Here is a 19353-nt window from a genome sequence, read left to right as displayed (position 1 = left end):
TTAGAGGTATGTGTACAAACTTTTCTTGTATATAGATAATGGATATCCAAAGGTTTGAGGATCACTTTTTGAAAAAGACTATCCTACTATACATTGACCTGGAAAGTGTGTGTGTGTATGTGGTTTTTTGTTTTTTGTTTGTTTGCTTCTTTCTTTCTGAAATAAGTTTTTATGTATGTAAAGTTCTTCTATTCTGTTCCATTGATTATTTTCCTATCTCTATACTAATAAGCTGGTTTTTTTATTTATAATTTTTTAAATTTTCCCCTGTACAGCAAGGGGGTCAGGTTATCCTTACATGTATATATTACAATTACATTTTTCCCCCACCCTTTCTTCTGTTGCAACATGAGTATCTAGACAAAGTTCTCAATGCTATTCAGCAGGATCTCCTTGTAAATCTATTCTAAGTTGTGTCTGATAAGCCCAAGCTCCCGATCCCTCCCACTCCCTCCCCCTCCCATCAGGCAGCCACAAGTCTCTTCTCCAAGTCCATGATTTTCCTTTCTGAGGAGATGTTCATTTGTGCTGGATATTAGATTCCAGTTATAAGTGATATCATATGTCATTTGTCTTTGTCTTTCTGACTCATTTCACTCAGTATGAGATTCTCTAGTTCCATCCATGTTGCTGGAAATGGCATTATGTCATTAATAAGCTGTTTTGATTACTGTTGCTTCATGAGTCTTGAAATCAGATAGTGTTAACCCTTCAACTCTGTTCTTCAAAGTTGTTTGGGATAATCTGAGTCCTTTGAATTTTAGAATTAGCTTGATAATCACTACAAAATAGGCTAAGATTTAGATTGGGATTGATGGAAGTGAATCTTTTTTTTAATTTTAAATGATTTTTATTTTTTCCATTATAACTGGTTCATAGTGTCCTGTCAATTTATACAGCAAAGAGTCACACATACATTTATACATTCTTTTTCTCACATTACCCTCCATCATGCTCCACTATAGGTGACTAGATATTGCTCCCTGTGCTATACAGCAGGATCTCATGGTTTATCCAAAACAGGTGGCCGCACCTGCAGCATATGGAAATTCCCGAGCCAGAGGCTGAGCCACAGCCACTGCAGAAGCAACACTGAGTTATTTGTTATGCTGCAAGCCACACAGGAAGTCCATGATGGAAGTGAATCGTTACGTCACTTTGGAAAGCTAATGTTTATTGGTTCTTTGACTTTATTGTTGATAAACGTAGAAACTTTGAAGACACTGAATCCATTTATATCCCACCTGACCTATGTGCAATTTTTGTCACATGTTTGAGTTCTAATTCATTTATAACCCCACAAAGATTGTGAGTGTTTTAAACTCATCTAGATTTATTTATTTTGTGTTCTCCCTTGTTACTTCATTCTTGTATGTCCTCCTTGGATTGAATTTTCCAGCCTGAAGATCATTCCTTAATGTTTCAGTTAGTGGAGTCAGTCAGTAACCTTGTTGGTGTGCATCTAAAAATTATTTTCCTTCCTTTCTTTTTTAATGGCTGTACCTGTTGCATATGGAAGTTCCAAGGCTAGGAGTTGAATTAGGGCTGCAGCTGAGCCCCATGCCACAGCCACCACCACACCAGATCTGAGTCCCATCTGCCACCTATGCCAAAGCCTGCAGCAACACTGGATCCTTAATCCACTGAGGAAAGCCAGGGATTGAACCTGCATCCTCATGGAGACTATGTTGGGTCCTTAACTTACGTTAACTCACTGAGCCACAATGGGACTCCTTTTGATTCTTTTTTTTTTTTTTTTTTTTTTTTTGGTCTTTTTAGGGCCACACCCATGGCATATGGAGATTCCCAGGTTAGGGGTCAAATTGGAACTGCAGCTGCCGGCCTATGCCATAGCCACAGCAACATGGGATTCAAGTCACATCTGCAACATATACCATAGCTCAGGGCAATGCTGGATCCTTAACCCGTTAAGCGAGGCCAGGAATCGAACCTTCGTCCTTGTGGATGCTAGTCAGATTCATTTCTGCTGAGCCTCGAGCGAGACTACCCTTCTTTTCATTCTTGAAGGATAATTTCACTGCTTATATAATTTTGGGTTGACAATTACTTTTCCTTCAGAAGTTTGGTGATATTTTCTCCTTTCCCTTATTTTCTGGTCTCTATCATTGAGATTCCAGAGTTCCCATCATGGCTCAGCAGTAACAAACCTGACTAGTATCCATGAGGGCTTGAGTTTGATCCCCAGCCTCACTCAGTGAGTTTAGTATCAATCATTGCCATGAGCTCTGGTGTAGGTGGCAGACATGGCACAGATCTGACATGGCCATAACATAAGCCTGCAGCTACAGCTCCGATTCATCCCCTGGGCTGGGGTGCGACCCTAAAAGACAAAATAAACAAACAAATAGATAAAAATAGATTCTATGGTTTTAGCTCTTAGCCTAATTGTTAGGGAAACAATAAACCTTTTTTCTCTGGCTACTTCTTGATTTTTTAGGATTTTTCTCTTTGCCTTTGGTTTTTTTGGTAGTTTTCCTATCATGTGTCTAGAAAAGGTTTTTTTTTTTTTTTTTTTTTTAAATTCTACTTGGAGTTTATAAGGCTTGTCGTATTTGTGGATTATGTCTTTTATTGGTTTGGGAGGAATCTCAGGTAATTCCTTGTCAAAAATCACTACAACTCCTCTCTGGGACTACAGTTAAACATGAGAACTTTTTTCTCTTAGCTCTCATCTGAATTTTCTATCCTGTGACTCTGCTTCAATTTAGATACATTCTTTAGAATATGGGTGGTGGTCTGGAGCCTGCTTATACCAGTTTACAAGAACCTATTATTAAATTTTTATCAAGAAAATTTATGAACTGGTTGTTAAACCTTTGATAACTTGAAATGAGGTATGATAGGAATAGTGATACCATGGAAAGTGGCAAAAACTATAAATTAGAGGTACCCTTCTTCATTTCTCCTCGATTGACAGCATTGTTAATGTACGAATCTGTTTATTTAAAAAGGTCAGGAAATCAGATATGGCCTGGTTTACTGAAAAATTCTGTTTTATTCAGTGGAGATTTTCTTTGTTTACTATACACAGGTAATCTATTTTAAACAGTGAACCCAAAACTGTAGAATGATGTTGTGCTAAAAATTAATGGCACATAATTTATCTTTGAACTTGATTTGTGCATGATAGTGCTAATGTACAATGGTAGTTGATTTCAAGCTGTAGCTGAAAATGATGTGGGAGATGGGACTGAATGAATTCTGACCTAATGACATGCCTGAATTCTTAAAAATTTATGGAGTTCCCGTTGTGGTGCAGTGGTTAACGAATCCGACTAGGAACCATGAGGTTGCAGGTTCGATCCCTGACCTTGCTCAATGGGTTAAGGATCCGGCGTTGCCGTGAGCTGTGGTGTAGGTTGCAGACGCGGCTCGGATCCCACGTTGCTGTGGCTCTGGCGTAGGCCAGTGGCTACAGCTCCGATTGGACCCCTAGCCTGGGAACCTCCATATGCCGCGAGAGCGGCCCAAAGAAATAGCAAAACGACAAAAAAAAAAAAAAAAAAATTATTTATAGAAAAGTCCCTATTTCACACTCTCATTTGCTGTATCTTAGAAGAAGAGAACATGGTTTGGCTGGGTGGGGTGTGTTAGAGAAGAAACGTCATCTTTTATTTCCTATCAATGAGAATATAACAACTTAAAAATCAGTATGATATGGCTGTGCTTATAATGAATCTCATGGTGATAAAATCCAGGTATTGCCATGATGCTAGAATTACTGACACCATTGAACTCCAGATTTCATAATGAACTTTCAATTCAGCAATTTCTTAGGGGTTGGAAAATAACCATTCTTTTCTATATTGGAAACGTTTTAAATGAACATTTTAGGGGCCTAACTTTTCCTGTTTCAATGAAGATAGAAGGGATTTTTCTTCTTCCATTTACTTTTTTTTCCTGTTCTCTAAGGATGCTGTCAACTGTCAGTTGAATTTAGAAAAAAGTACCAAAACCTTATCCAGTATTCTTAGTGTTTGTTAACATATAAAAATCATTCTAGGAGTTCCCACTGTGGCTCAGCAGGTTAAGAATCCAACATAGAGTAGTTCCCGTTGTGGCACAGTGGAAACGAATCCAACTAGACACCATGAGGTTATGGGTTCAATCCCTGGCCTTGCTCAGTGGGTTAAGGGTCCGGCATTGCCGTGAGCTGTGGTGTAGGTTGCAGATGTGGCTTGCATCCCACATTGCTGTGGCTGTGGCGTAGGCCAGTGGCTACAGTTCCCATTGGACCCCTAGCCTGGGAATCTCCATATGCCATGGGTGCGGCCCTAAGAAAAAATAAATTTGGAAAAAAAAAAAAAGAACCCAACATAGAGTCCATGAGGATGTACGTTCAATTCCTGCCCTTGCTCAGTGGTTAAGGATCTGGCGTTGCCACAAGCTACGGCATAGGTCACAGATGCAGTTCAGATCTGGCATGGCTGTGGCCGGCAGCTGCAACTCAGATCCGACCCCTAGCCTGGGAACTTCCAAATACCACAGATAAAGCCCTAAACCCCCCCCCCCAAAACAAAAAACATTATAATGGCCTGTGCCATTGTGCCTTTTTATAGCTTTTTTTTGTTTGTTTGTTTTGTTTTTACTCTTTAGGTATTTGTCTGTACATAAAGACACTGAGATACTTATGTGAGTAAAAATGTTCGCGCAGTAAGCGTACTGGTTCTAAATGATTTAATAGTCATATATGATTCACAAAGTTCCAGTTATTTTCCTAAGTATCAAAAAGTCTTAACATTTTGAAACTTGCAGAGCCTAAAGATGGTTCTAATTCAATATCAGCCAGTAAGAGCTCAGGCTGTCGCTCCCCATGCCTCACAGGTATTTATAATCTCAGTCTCTTCTTTGGCACCTTTGCGAATTGAAAATACACTTTTTGAGGGATAGGGAAAAGCATGGAGAGAGGGGTGATGTGCATCTTCGATTTGGTTAACTCATAGATTTGGGTTTTATGCCTAATTTCTAGTATTATGTCATTTAATTAAGCGGCTTCTCTGGAAAGTCACCTGCCTTCTTTACATGGATGTTTCGGTCTCAATTGACAATTTTTCAAAATCTTGCCAACTCAGCCAGTCTGAAAAGAATAGGCAATTTTTACTACTAGTATTGCTGGGCAGTCTTTTGCATATGTCATGGATTTTGGTTTTAAAACTATAACATGACTGGTGTTCTCTTGTGGCACAGCAGGTTAAGGATCCAGCGTGGTCACTGCTGTGGTGCGGGTCTGATCTCTGGCCTAGGAACTTCTACATGCCTCAGGTGTGGCCAAAACAAAAACAAAACAAAATTGCATCATGACCATGAAGAACTCAACCTCACCTGGTGGCTTTATTGATACAAGTCCCTAATGTGAACCCATGAGGAAATGTCAGACAAAGGCAAGGTGAGGGACATTCCCTAAAATAATTGGCTTGTACTTTTTCAACACATCAGTGTCATTAAATAAAAAGACCGAGGAAATGTTCACGGTGAAGGGAGATGAAAGAGCTGTGACAACAAAATGCTGTACATGATCCAGAATTTTCTTTTGCAAAGGACTTAGGACAGGTGGCAAAATGTGAATAAAGTCTATAGGTAACAGTGTTAAATCAATGCTAATCTTCAGAGTTTGGTCAGTGCATTGTGCTGTTTTCAGAGAATGTTCTTGGGAGTTCCTGGTGGCTCCACAGGTTATGGATCCCCTGCTGTTTCTGCTGTGGCTTGTGTCACTGCTGTGGTTGGGGTTCATTCCCTTGCCCAGGAACTTGTGCAAGCCGAGGGCATGGCCAAAACAGAGAATGTTCTTATTTTTAGGAGATACAAACGGAAGTATTTAGGGATAAAGAGGCACCATCTCACCAGACATGTAACTGACTTTCAAATGGCTGGATAAACAAAACTACTAAAATTTGGAATCTTGTGAAAGGGTATAAGGAGATTCTTCGTACTACATTTTTGCTATTTTTCTATAATCCCATTGTGTCAAAAAGTTAAAAAAAAATCTTGCATAATGATATAATCCCTCTGGAGATATTTTGGGACAGAATGAAGAACCCAAATTAAAAATTCTACTGTGAAGTGTCACATATCAATTCAGATGTGGTGACATAGGAACATCTGTGCTGCCCAGCCAAGTCTACCCATGCAGAGCAGTGACAGCTGTTGGGATACAACCTACCCCTTTGCCTTTGATGTAAGTTGTAAGAAAATGGTATAGGAGATCCTGAGCACTTACTTGGTGTTAAGCAATTTCCCTACTACTCAATTTAATCCTCATAATGTTTCTGCATCTAAGAACATCTAAATGTTTCAGAATTGAGGAAATGAGGGCTTCGGGTGGAATTGAGAGGACTGGGTGATACACTGGCATGAGGAAAAAGTGGGTGCCAAGAAATGACTCTTGGGTTTCTCATAAAAGCCATTGGTACCATCTGCCAGCAGGAGACCTGGAAGAGAGGCAGTTGAGAGTGCACAAGATATCTAAGGGCAGAAGAATGCACAGATTTGAATTCCAAAGGAGAGAGGCTGGGAGCTGTCTCTCAGCTGGTCACAGAACATTTGGGATGGACGTATGCGTGTGTCACGAAAAGAATAGGAAACCCTGGTAAATGTCAGTTGTCCCACATTAGGTGGGATTTCAGGGATTCAGCACTAGGGCTGAGGTTCTGAGCGGTACCTTACGTGCATCCTTGGCTCTGTACTGAGGTCCAGGATGCCTTTAGGAGAGTTGAAGGCAGACAATCTTTAGGAGCAAGGCTTAAGTACTCAGCAGATTTCCAGTATTGCCCTTTTTCCTGGACCTTGAATCCTGAAGTTGTGAGTCATAGATGGTAGGATATTGATCTATATTGGGAACCGAGGTCATTAAATATTGTCCCAAATTGAACTCAGGCAGATAAGCTGATAGATTTACCAGAAATGTTTATAAAGTGCTCAGAAAGAGTATAAATTTTATCTATATTAGGACCAATAAACAGTAATAATTGCTGATCCTTGTCTCTTATTCTTGCTCTCTGTGATAACTCAAAAATCAATACATTTGATAATTATGCCTGGAATCTCTCAGGGGCAGATGGGACTAAGAAGTGCACATGCAAACACACTCCTCATGGAGGAAATAGCAAAAATATTTTTACTTAGTCTGGACAAAATATCACACAAGTAGAAATGAGCAGCGCAACAACTAAAACAAGATTGGACATACACTTCACTCCCAGGTGTCAACCATCATAGCAAACCAAGTTTCACTTTACACCTGTAGAAGTTTCAGATCATGCATTTACATTATAATCACAGGTCTTATCTCCTGGGGTGCATTGTTAAGAGAGATCATTCCAAGAAACAGGCAAGGCCACTGTTAGATCCATGTGTTCCCCAACATTTGCAGCCCCATGTTGGTTGGTAGCACCATGTAACCAGTTCTGGCCAATGAACTAATTAAGTAACAGGTGGAGTACTTATAAACAGGTATGAGACCTTACAGGTCTCCCTTCTTTGTGCCACAAAAATATCAGTCAACTTGACCTAATTGGCGATTCTAGAAATACTCTTCCCAATGACAGCATACTACATTCTTTTTAAGTGCATATGGAACACTTACCAAGATAGACCACATTCTGGACCATACACAAAACAGTTCTCAATAGATTTAAATGAATTCAAGTGCTACATGGTATGTTTTCTAATCACAGTAAAGTTAAATTAGAAATCAATAATACAACACTGGAAAATAATGCACATATTTAGAATTACACTTCTAAGAACGCTGGCACCAAAGAGGACATGAAAAGTAAAACTTAAAAAGTTTAAAAGCGGGAGTTGCCGCTGTGGTGCAGTGGGATCGGTGGTGTCTCTGCAGTGCCAGGATACCAGTTTGATCCCTGGCCTGGCACAACAGGTTAAAGGATCTAGAATTGCTGCAATTGCGGCTCAGATCTGATCCCTGGCCTAGGACATCCATATGCTGTGGGATGGCCAAAAAAATTGAAAAGTTAATGAAAACACAGCATATCAATATAAAACACAGCTTATCAATATATCTTGGATGTAATTAAAGGAGTACTTATAAGAAATTTTCAGTCTAAAGATCTATATTAAGAAAAGACTCAAATCAATTACTTCAGCTTCCTCTTTTAAGAAACTACAAAAAGGAGGACATGAAATCCAAGCTACATATATAAGGATGAAAACAGCCAATGAAATAAACAGAAACCATAGCGACCCAAAAATGCTTTCCTTCCAATTTTATTGGTTAATCATACCAATAAAATTGGAAGGAAAATAGCACTAACACCTGGTTCTTGAAGTTTAGTAAAATTGATTAACCTCTACATGGATTAGGAGAAAGGTGTTAACCAGTATCAGGAATGAGAAATGTGGCATCAGTTCAAATTGTACAAGTAGTGAAAGGATAGTGTAACTTGATGCCAATACACTTACTGGCACAACTTAGACTAAATGAACAAAGGCATTAAAAGACATGACCTACTCAAGCTTACTCAAGAAATGGAGAAGCTGAAGAGCACTAAATCTATTCAAGAAAATGAATTTGTAATTAACCTTCCCATACACATAATAGCAATATCCAAGCCCAGGTGGCTTCACTGGTGACTTCTACCAGACATTTAAGAAAGAGATAATACCTTTAAACTTTTTTTAGAAATAGAAGAGGCAGCCATACTTGCAATTTCTGTAAGACCAGGTATTTCTACAAAATAAGACTAAAACATTACAAGCAAAAAAAAAAAAAAAAAAACCACAGTAACATCTCACATAATTACTTATACAAAAAAAATTTTTTTTTTTTTCTTTCTAGGGTTGCACCTGCAGCATATGGAAGTTCCCAGGCTAGGGGTCACATCGGAGCTACATCTACTGGCCACAACCATAGCCACAGAACGCAGGGTTTGAGCCTGGTCTGCAACCTACACTACAGCTCCTGACAATGCTGGATCCTTAACCCACTAAGTGGGGCCAGGGATTGACTGGCATCCTCATGGATACTAGTCGGATTCATTTCCTCTGTGCTATCACGGGAAATCCTATGCAAAAATTCTTAACAATTAACCACAACAAAAATAAATAGTATATAAAAAAGGATACTGCACTGTGACCAGATAAGTTTTGTTTAGGAATTCATGCGTGGCCTAACATTTGAATATTGATATATTTCACCATGTTGAAAGACCAAAGAAAAAGCACAATTGTCTCTACAGATGCAGAAAATGCGTTTGACAAAATCCAACATCTATTTCTGCTTAAATTCTCACCGTAGGAATCCTCAAGCTGATGAAGGAAACCTATTAAAAACTGTAGCTAAACTTATACTCAGTGGTGGATGATTAAACCTCCCAAGGTTAGGAATAATACAAGAGTATCTACTCTTAACTTTATTCAACATATATTGGAGAGAGATCTGCTACCTTTGCCATTTCAGAGAGGAGCCCTAATGCCTGAGCAGCATGGAGAATGAGCTGAATGATAGTTGGTTCAAAGGTGATGAAAGCCAGGCAGCCAGTAGCTGAGGTAGACCTTATCATAGATCTTAGCTGCAAGGGCAGAGAGGGGTGACCTGTTTGTTTATTTTCTCCAAAGAAGAAATGTAGTGTCTATAGACAACACTTAATTTTCTTCTTCTTTTTTTTTTTTGTCTTTTGTTGTTGTTGTTATTGTTGTTGTTGTTGCTATTTCTTGGGCCGCTCCCGCGGCATATGGAGGTTCCCAGGCTAGGGGTCCAATCGGAGCTGTAGCCACTGGCCTATGCCAGAGCCACAGCAACTCAGGATCCAAGCCGCGTCTGCAACCTACACCACAGCTCACGGCAACGCCGGATCGTTAACCCACTGAGCAAGGGCAGGGACCGAACCCGCAACCTCATGGTTCCTAGTCGGATTCGTTAACCACTGCGCCACGACGGGAACTCCGAAAACACTTAATTTTCATATGCAAAAAAAGGAAAAAACCAAATTTCTCAGTATCTTGGAGTTCCTGCTGTGGTGCAGTGGGTTAAGAATCTGATGCAGTGGCTCAATTTGCTGTGGAGGCATGGGTTCCATCCTCTTCCCAGCATAGTGGGTTAAAGGAGCTGGTGTTGCTGAAGCTGTGGAGTAGGTTGCAGCTGCGGCTCAGATTCAGTTCCTGGCCTGGGAACTTCCATGTGCTGTGGGTGCAGCCATAAAAAAATTACAAAAGAAATTCTTAGTGTCTCTAATGTCTATGGCTAGATTAATGTATCCCTGAAGAAGTACATGAACATTCATTCTACAGGCATTCCCAGAGGCTCTGCTGTATGATATATATATACATGTATGTATAGTAATGTATATAGCTATATGTATAAGAACAATATTGATATTAATAGTGGTTAGAATCAATAATGATACTTAACATTTACTGAACATTTATTGTATTCCATGCTTTGGAATTGTACTTAATAGTCACAAAAACCCTATATGAAATAAACAGTTTTTTATTTTCTTATTTTAGAGGTGTAGATACTGATGCTTATAGAAATGATGTAATTCCCTCAAGAGCTGAGCGTGGCAGAGCTAGGACCAGAGCACAATTTCATCGAAGATCAAAGGTGGTTCTTATAAATGCTACCCAGTGTGGCCTTCTAGCAGCCTATTAGCACCTTATCTGTGAGGGTCTCCAGCCCTCAGTTATGGGGACACCCGGGGGGGAGGGGGAGAAAAGTAGTGAGGTGCCCCAACATAGATGCTGGAGGCCTGCTGGGTAAAGAATGTGATGCCACCACTGAAATCCTCTGACCTAAGGGAAACTTGAAGGAACCCCCCTGATGCAATTGAAATGTCATGAGCTAGCTGAAGGTGGGGGTGGGAGGGTGCTGTGAGGATCAGAGGGGTTCAAGGCGCCAGGCCCTTATCAGTATGGCCTGGGTCCCTTACCCAACCTGCCCCTCCCACTATGGTCATTGTCCATTGTCCTTGCTCTTTCCTCTGGGCTCAGCTTTTTTTTAAAGTTTCCCCACAACCACACAGGTCTTGCATGCTGGTATCAGGAGCGCAGCACCGCCTCTCTGCTCTCCTTTTCTGCTTGGAGATGGTGATGTGATCACCCCTCTTCAATTGCCACCAGCCAGCTGTATTGCCTGTTGCTCACACCTCCGGGTCTCCTCCAGATGTCTTGAGCATCTTGGCCCTTGGATCTCGGGCTCACTCAGTACTCAGTCGCCATCGGCTATGGGGCATCCGCAGGGTTTGGATGAGTGACTCATCCAACCAGCATCTGGCCCCACTGTGTCTTCGTCCTCTCCATGGTAGCAGCCTGCTGGGACAAGACCCTTTGCAGAATCTGGAAGTACAGGCTCTGAAGCTCATTTCTCTGAAGGTGACCTTTTACCTTTTCCATATCTTGCTCCCTCCCCACCCCACAACCTGCTTTGCAGTAGCCTTTCAGCTTCAGCCCACACTGCTTCCTTATTCTCCCACTGCCTTCATTTGCAGTCTCTATTCAGCTTGAACCCTGTGCTCAGCCACTTCGATGCTCCCAGGAACTTCCTCCTTTCTTCTCAACCTTAATTCCTTTTTCAGGAAACTAGCCAATTTTCCAACGCAGGTCAACCTAGTTGCAGATTTCCTGTACCTGTGCACACAAACTGTTGACACAGTGCTGAAAACCAAAAACCACAACCAGAATCTTGTTGCTTGAGCTGATTACAAAGTTAGGTACCCAAGTACTCACGATCTGCTTCACCTTCTCTGTTGTTGCTTTTTTTTTTTTCCATGGTTGCACCTGTAGCATATGGAGGTTCCCAGGCCAGGGGTCAAATTGGAGCTTTAGCTGCCAGCCTATGTCACAGCCACAGCAACTCAGGATCTGAGCCCCAACTGTGACCTACACTGCTGGTTGCAGCAACTCCAGATCCTCAACTTGCTGCGTGAGGCCAGTGATCCTCACGAACACTAAGTTGGGCTCTTAGCCTGCTGAGCCATAACAGGAACTCCAGTTTCTATTGTATCTTATATCCCTCCCCCAACCTTTAACCCAAGCATCCTCATCCTTAAACACAAACTCTCTCTTTCTCTCTCTTCCTTTCCACAGCATGGTGCTTGGACCTCTATGCAGCATCTGCTTTATTCTGACTTTGTTTTTTTGACCATGCCCTTGACATGTGGAAGTTCCCAGGCCGGAGGTGGAACCTGTGCTGCAGTGGGTTCCCAGTCACCCAAGCTGCTGCAGTAACAACACTGGGTCCTTACCCACTAGGCCACCAGGGAACTCTTGTTCTGACTTTCATGTTAATAAGCTGCTTTTGGGGCTTCATAACTTGAATCTCCTATTGTATTTTACCTTCTTGAGAGTAGGGGTTTTTTTATTACAAACATTTAAATTTTTATTATAATAATACACATAAGCATAGAATTTGCTACCTTAACTATTTTTAAGTGTAGAATTCAGTGGCATTAAGTACATTCACTCTGCTGTGCAGCCTTCACTACTATCCATTTCTGTTATTGTTTATCTTGTAAAGCAGAAACAATGTGCCCATTAAACACCAACTCCCCCTTCTTCCCTCCCCAACCCTAGATCCTGGCAACCACCATTCTACTTTCTGTCTCTTTTAAGTATAACTACTCGAGGTGCCTCATAGAATTGGCACCCAGGCAGTACTATTCTTTTGTGACTTGCTTATTTCACTTAATATCATCAAGGAGAGCAAGAATTTTAAGTCAACTTTGTGTGTTTTATTTATACTAGATGATGGAAATAGCATTTATCCTTCTCCAAGGGCCCATTGAGTGTAGCCCTGATGAAAACACTCAGGTCAGTGTGCCCTGCTGGAACTTGCTGAGGCTGGTCGTGAGACCTGCCCATTGTGTGAGAGCAGGTAAGCACAGGAATAATGACAGGAGGGTTTCATGTTTTAGTTGAAACAGTGATGAAGTGCCGATTTAATCTGGAATCTTTACAGGACAGGAATGCTATGAGGTGACTTGCTGACAGTTGCCAAATGGCTAGAGTTTCCATGCTGACTGCTTTTTATCGTCAATTGGAAGAAAGAATCATGAATCAGATGGCAGTAGTTGTTGTAAGTGCTGGCTTCACAAAGTTATTTAGACAACAGAATCTCTGTAATGGGATTAATTCACACCTGGCATATTTGGAAAAAATGAACCTCTAAATGCTTCAGGGAGGCAGGTGAGTGAGCTGGAGGAATGTTTAAAAAAAGGGGGGGGCATGTATTACCTTCAAATCAAGAAATGTGAATATCCTGGATCAGCAGATCTCTATTATGAGAATCAAATGAGAAAAATTAATTCTATGATTCAACAGATTTTTATTTGAGTTCCTCTTAAGGGCAGGGCACTACTTTAGGCACTGAGGACACAGCAGAAGCAAAACAGCATCCCTGCCCTTCTGCTCAGGGAAGTCCTGATGGAGAAGGGGACATTTGAGGAGAGGCTTAAATGAAAGGAGGGATCAAGCAAGAGAGTATGTGGGACAAGAATGTCCTAAGGAGGGAATCGCATGTGCAAAGGTCCTGAGGCAGGAGATGCTAGAACGTTTGAGAACTAGCAAGGAGGCTATGAGAGAGGAAAAGAATGAGGAAGAGGAAGAATGTTACTGCAGATACAGCTGGAGATGGGCCAGCTGTGCCTGTAGACCCAGCTAAGGGCAACATGTGTGGGAAAGCTCTTTAATAGTCCCAGTTGCTTCTAAAAGGATTGAGATAGAATTAACTTACTGAATTATTTAATAAGTCAATTTAAAATAGAATTGATCTATTCTGTGTATCTTAATTATCCACTGACATAAGACAGTGTCCCACAGCCCTTGTGTACTCATTTGATGAGACCATAGGTCAGTCATGAGACATATCCTTGCAAATTTCAGCAGGACATGGCAATCTCTAATTGTTATATAGAAAAAGTCATTTATTATATATATATATATATTTTTTTTTTTTTTTTTTCCTTTTTAAGGCTGAACGTGTGGCACATGGACATTCCCAGCCTAGGGGTCGAATCAGAGCTACAGCTGCGGGCCTACACCCACAGCAACGCAGGATCCAAGCCTGTCTGTGACCCACACTACAGCTCATGGCAACACCAGGTCCCCAACCCACTGATTGAGGCCAGGGATCAAACCCATATCCTCATGGGTGCTAGTCAGATTCGTTTCTGCTGTACTGCACAGAAACTCCTTATTATGGATGTTAGGTGAACATACTCTCCCTGGGTTACTGTTTGTCACTTGACATTGCTTGTAGTGTCTTGTGTCATGCTGAAATATTTAACTATTGTACTCTTAAGTAGCGGGGTCTTAACATTTTTTTTACAGCATCTGCGTTGCTTGTCTTGCTTTAAAAAAAATCACCTTTGTCTTTAAGCAATAAAATGTTATTCTGTTTTTCTAATAGTTTTCTACTAAAGCTAAGTTTTAATCAATTTGAATTTATTTTGTATATGGAATGAGGTGCGGATCTAACTTTATGCCTTCCGAATAGATAGCTAATTATCTGAGAGCTATTTATTTTATTTTTTCATCTTTTTGCCTTTTGTCTTTTTAGGACCCCACCTGCAGCATATGGAGGTTCCCAGGCTAGGGTCTAATTGGAGCTGTAGCTGCCCCCTATGCCACAGCCACAGCAACATGGGATCCAAGCCTTATCTGCGACTGACATCATAGCTCACTGCAACGCTGGATCCTTAACCCACTGAGCGAGGCCAAGGGTCGAACCTGTGTCCTCATGGATACTACTCAGATTTGTTTCTGCTGAGCCATGACAGCAACTCCCCAGAGCTGTTTATTAAATAAGTGTCTCACTGGATATATTGACCTGTGTTAGAAGAGAAAAATAGTGAAAATGTGGTTTTCTCAAGGTCAAACTAGCTGCACACTAATAAAGTAGTCCAAAAATACTTGGAAGGCTAGCTAAATGCAAAGCTCTGACTGGGACAAATAGGGATAAGGTGTGCTTCCCTTTGCACATGGAAGTGGCCCTTCCTCCTCACCTCCTTTTCTGATCTAGGTAATTTACTTGAGAAAGCTAGGCCTCTATTTTCTTGTCTGTAAAATGGCAGTAACAACAATGCAACATTCATAGGATTGCTATGCATCCAAATGAGTAAAACACTTAGCTATGTCCAGTCCATAAAAGCACTAAACCAAGCATTAGGGCGCTATCATTTGCATCAGGTTTTATTAGCAACACTGTAATTCCATCCATAGTCCCTCCAGATTCTCAAATTTTGAGAGCACTCAGCACTCAATAGTGATTGGATGAAGGACCAAATGAATGGTGGTTTCTCTGGAACCATGATTTACCTACTGCTCCTTCTCCAGCCTCAGACCTTTCTTCAAAGGAAAAGGAAAGACTTAGATTTCAGAATAGCATCTGATCAATAAGAACAAACATCTGCAAAGTATTCCTCCCTCCCTCCCTCCCTCTGTCCCTTGTTCTCTCCTTTCCTTCTTTCCTCCCTCTTTTTTTTTTCTTTTGTCTTCCTTCCTTCCTTTTTTTTTTTTTTTTCCTCTTTTTCCAGCCACACCCTTGGCATACAGAAGCTCCTGGGCCACACCCACGCCGTAGCTGCGGCATTTCTGGACCCTTTAATCCATTGAGCTGGGATCAAACTAGCACCTCTATAGCAACCTGAGCTGCTGCAGTTGGGTTCCTAACCCAGTGCACCACAGCAGGAATTCCGACAGAGCATTTCTTTGTGTCCAGGTACTGATTATGCTACTCTTAGGGCTTTACATATATTCATTTTTTATTGTAATTCTATGAAGTAAAACCCATTCTTGGTAAGGAAACCAAGGTGCAGAGAGGTTGAATAACACTTCCAAGTATATCATACTGTTAAGAAATAGAAAGATTGGGATTTGAACCCAGGCATCCTGCTCCTGCATTGGTGCCTGTAGTACTGTACTGGGCAAGCAGGGTGAGCACTGCATTGGCCCCTATGTGGCCTGGGCTCTGAACCACGTACAGTTGCTGCATCAGAAGTGGAGGCTCCTTCCTCACTGGATTTAGTTACTCCTAATACCAGCCCTTGAGAGAGAGTGGAATGGCTTCTTAGTGGTCCAGTGCCTTATCCTCAGCTTCATAGGGTAAAGCACTGGAAATTCACATATGGCAAGAAATGTCAGTCTCCTTCACTTGAGGATGTAAAGGTCACTTCTGGGTGGAAACATTTCCCTTATCACCATCTTTACATCTTCTTTTGACAGAAGTAAACATTATTTCAGATCCCTGAAACGGTACGACTAAGTCAAGTTCTGCTCGATTTATAGATTAAGAAGCCAAAGCATGAATGAACTGCTCCCCAGCAATTGATGAAATCCTATGACATTTTAGCCTGGGGACATTGCATTGGAAGGGCTTGATTGAAATGGATTTGCAGGAAGGCTAAGATATGGGGAGGAAGGGCAGCCCAGCCTGTCCAAGACCCAGTGCTGGGAGCATTATTAGGCTGAATGCTAATAATGGTGCTATGTATTTTTCGAGGACTAGGGGGTGGGGATAGGGAAGAATTCCTGCATCCTTGTGGAAGGTGACCTCTGGGTGTTTTATAATTGATGATTTGACCCGGAGATACCTGTCGGTCTCTTTTCTCTTTGGACGTCAGAGGACATTAAACCTATGAACTTATTTGCTCAAGCTGTGAATTGCGACACCTCAGTTTGTCCAAAACTCTCAGCCAGGCCAAGCCCATGGGAGCTTAAACAAATATTATCTAAGAAGCCTAAGACAACAGAAAAAAAATAAATCATTATCCTTGGATGATCAAACTTAGCATTTTCTGCTGGTTGATTTTTTTTTTTTAATTGCTTTAACACATGCAGTTCAAGACCAGCCAGTCAAAGAAATTATACTATTCAGAGGACAAGGCCCTCTACCCCTACCCCTCTTAGCTATAAGGCCCTGCACTCCGCCTACTGTGCAAACAAGCAGTTGGCAAATACTTGCTGCCCAGGAAGGGCTCTGTGAATGAAGAAGTGGGCTACTGGATGTCTTTGGGCTGGAATCTCATGGTGCCATCCAAATAATGGTAACAAAGAGGTCTTCATGGCATGAGTAATTGCCTAGCATACTGAGTGAAAAGGGCAGACTCCATAACTATATTCATAGAATGACTTCTTATATGTTAAAAAAGACTGGAAGTAGGCCAATATGATTTTGTGTTAGGAGAAGATGGGTAAAATTTTGCCCTGAAATTTTGTCCAAATTGTTAAAATATGCCCCTCTCTCTTCTATCTGCATTTAGATATAGTACCATACAGACTATAGTTCTTGGACATTGAGACTATCCCTAACCCTCATTTTAAAAGTTAAGAACATCATTCAAACCAGAGTTCCTGTTGTGGCTCAACTGATTGAAAACACCACTAGCATCCATGAGGATGTGGGTTTGATTCCAGGCCGTGTTCAGTGGGTTAATGATCCCACATTGCCGCAAGCTGCAACGTAGATTGCAGATGGGCCTCGGATCTCATATTGCTGTGGCTGTGGTGTAGACCCCAGCTGCAACTCCAATTTGACCCCTAGTCTGGGAACTCCCATATGCTGCAGGTGCGGCCCTAAAAAGAAAAACAAAAAACAAAAAAAGCCACACATACAACATCAAAATCAATGTAGTAGTCTCCATGATCTTTAATTTGTCACTTTTTTTCTCTTTTTATTTAATAAAATAAAAAATGAATAAATGACTCCTTTTTTTTTTTTTCTAAAGAGTTTTTGGTGCACAACTTGTAAATGAAATTTTAAAGGCTATGCTGCTAAAACTCAAGCCATTCCTTGTCCCACTCAGTAGACAAGCCCTTTTGATCTCAAGAGTAGAATATTTATTTCAAATACTGTGGAGTTCACTGCCTCCACAAACCCACTTGACGTTAAGTCCTGTCTTGAATCTTGCTGTATAGCACAGGCAACTATATCTAATCTCGTGATAGAACATGAGGGAAGATAATATGAGAAAAAGAGTATGTGTGTGTGTATACACACAACACACCGGATCACTTGGCTATACAGCAGAAACTGGCACAACATTGTAAATCTACTATAATAAAAGTTTTTTTAAAAAGTCCTCTCTCGAGGGAGTTCCCATCATGGCTAAGTGATTAACGAACCCAACTAGCATCCATGAGGATGCAGGTTTGATCCCTGGCCTCACTCAGTGGGTTAAGGATCTGGTGTTGCCATGAGCTGTGGTGTAGGTCACAGATGCTGTCAGATCCTGTGTGGCTGTGGCTGTGGCATAGGCCAGCAGCTACAGCTCCAATTCGATCCCTAGCCTGGGAACCTCCATGTGCCATGGGTACAGCCCTAAAAGACAAAAACAAACAAAAAGTCCTCTCTCGAAAGAGAAAATAATCTATTAAACACGATTACTTAAGTACTAAATAGTATTCCACTTGATATGAAAAGGAACCTTTCAAAGCTACTTGCTTGAGAAAAAGCAAAAGGAACCTTTAAAAAAGCTGTGTGACAAAAAGGAACCTTTCAAAGCTACTTGCTTGAGAAAAAGCAAAAGGAACCTTTAAAAAAGCTGTGTGACAAAAAGGAACCTTTCAAAGCTACTTGCTTGAGAAAAAGCAAAAGGAACCTTTAAAAAAGGCTGTGTGATAAAAAGGAACCTTTCAAAGCCACCTGCTGAACCTTGGGCAGACTACATCTAGCAGCTGTGTAAAATGCTCTGTTTCCCACCTTCAAACCCCAAGTAAAATAGGAACAACCAAATGGTGAGTCCCTTGATTTTTCTACTGAACCCACCCAAGTTAACAGGGTCAAGCTGACCCTCTTCATCGTCCGTCCTGTCATGACGTAGGAGCCTCTCAGGTCTCTGTCATAGTAACACAAAAACAAAACCTCTCCTCATGCTGCTTCTACTTTACAACCCAAGATTTTCTGCAGAGCTGTCTGCACACACACTATTTCTCTGCCTTGCTTGGACCTCTTAGACCGCTCCCAGCTAATCCAATGGTTTCCCCCCTTCCTGAGATCTCCCATACACCGTTCAGACTTTTTCTTGGTGACTTTTCTAACAGCATTTGCCAGTATTGACTTTCTGCCCGCTTCTTGAAATGCCCACAGATGTGGACCATCTTCTGTGCAGCTTTACTCACAGTGAGAGGCATTGCCTTCCATCCAGATACCTGAGATAGAAATTTGGCAGTTATTCTTGACTCTTCCCCCTTCTCACACCTAGTCAACCACAAAGTCCTATCAATTCTGCCTCCTAACCATCTCCAGAATCTGTTGTCTGTTTTCCCCCACCTTCAGGAGAGGACATGCAGTGGTTTAGAACAGGTCAAGTGGATTCTGGCTCTCTCCTCATTGCTCTATGGCCCTGGGGAAATCATTCTGCTTTTTTTTCTGCCTTA

The 19353-nt window shown here is 41.3% G+C and overlaps 1 protein-coding gene across 5 annotated transcripts in view; it reads left to right on the top strand.

Moving 5' to 3' along the window:
* The window catches only part of GCNT3 (glucosaminyl (N-acetyl) transferase 3, mucin type), a 116773-nt gene that overhangs the window by 32572 nt on the left and 64848 nt on the right, over positions 1-19353 (top strand). The window contains exon 1 of one of the 5 annotated variants that reach the window (XM_021094496.1): positions 12948-13164. The exons of 3 other annotated variants lie outside the window; for them this stretch is intronic. The gene's annotated coding sequence lies outside the window, so the exon portion shown is untranslated. Of the gene's footprint in view, positions 1-12947; positions 13165-18691; positions 18712-19353 lie in introns of those variants that run through there. One more of the 5 variants, XM_021094505.1, reaches the window with a different exon arrangement.

Source organism: Sus scrofa, chromosome 1 (assembly GCF_000003025.6).
Source record: "Sus scrofa isolate TJ Tabasco breed Duroc chromosome 1, Sscrofa11.1, whole genome shotgun sequence".
Lineage (NCBI taxonomy): Eukaryota > Metazoa > Chordata > Mammalia > Artiodactyla > Suidae > Sus > Sus scrofa.
The sequence above is the reverse complement of the archived record's forward strand: the minus strand, read 5'-3'. Positions and strand labels throughout refer to the sequence as shown.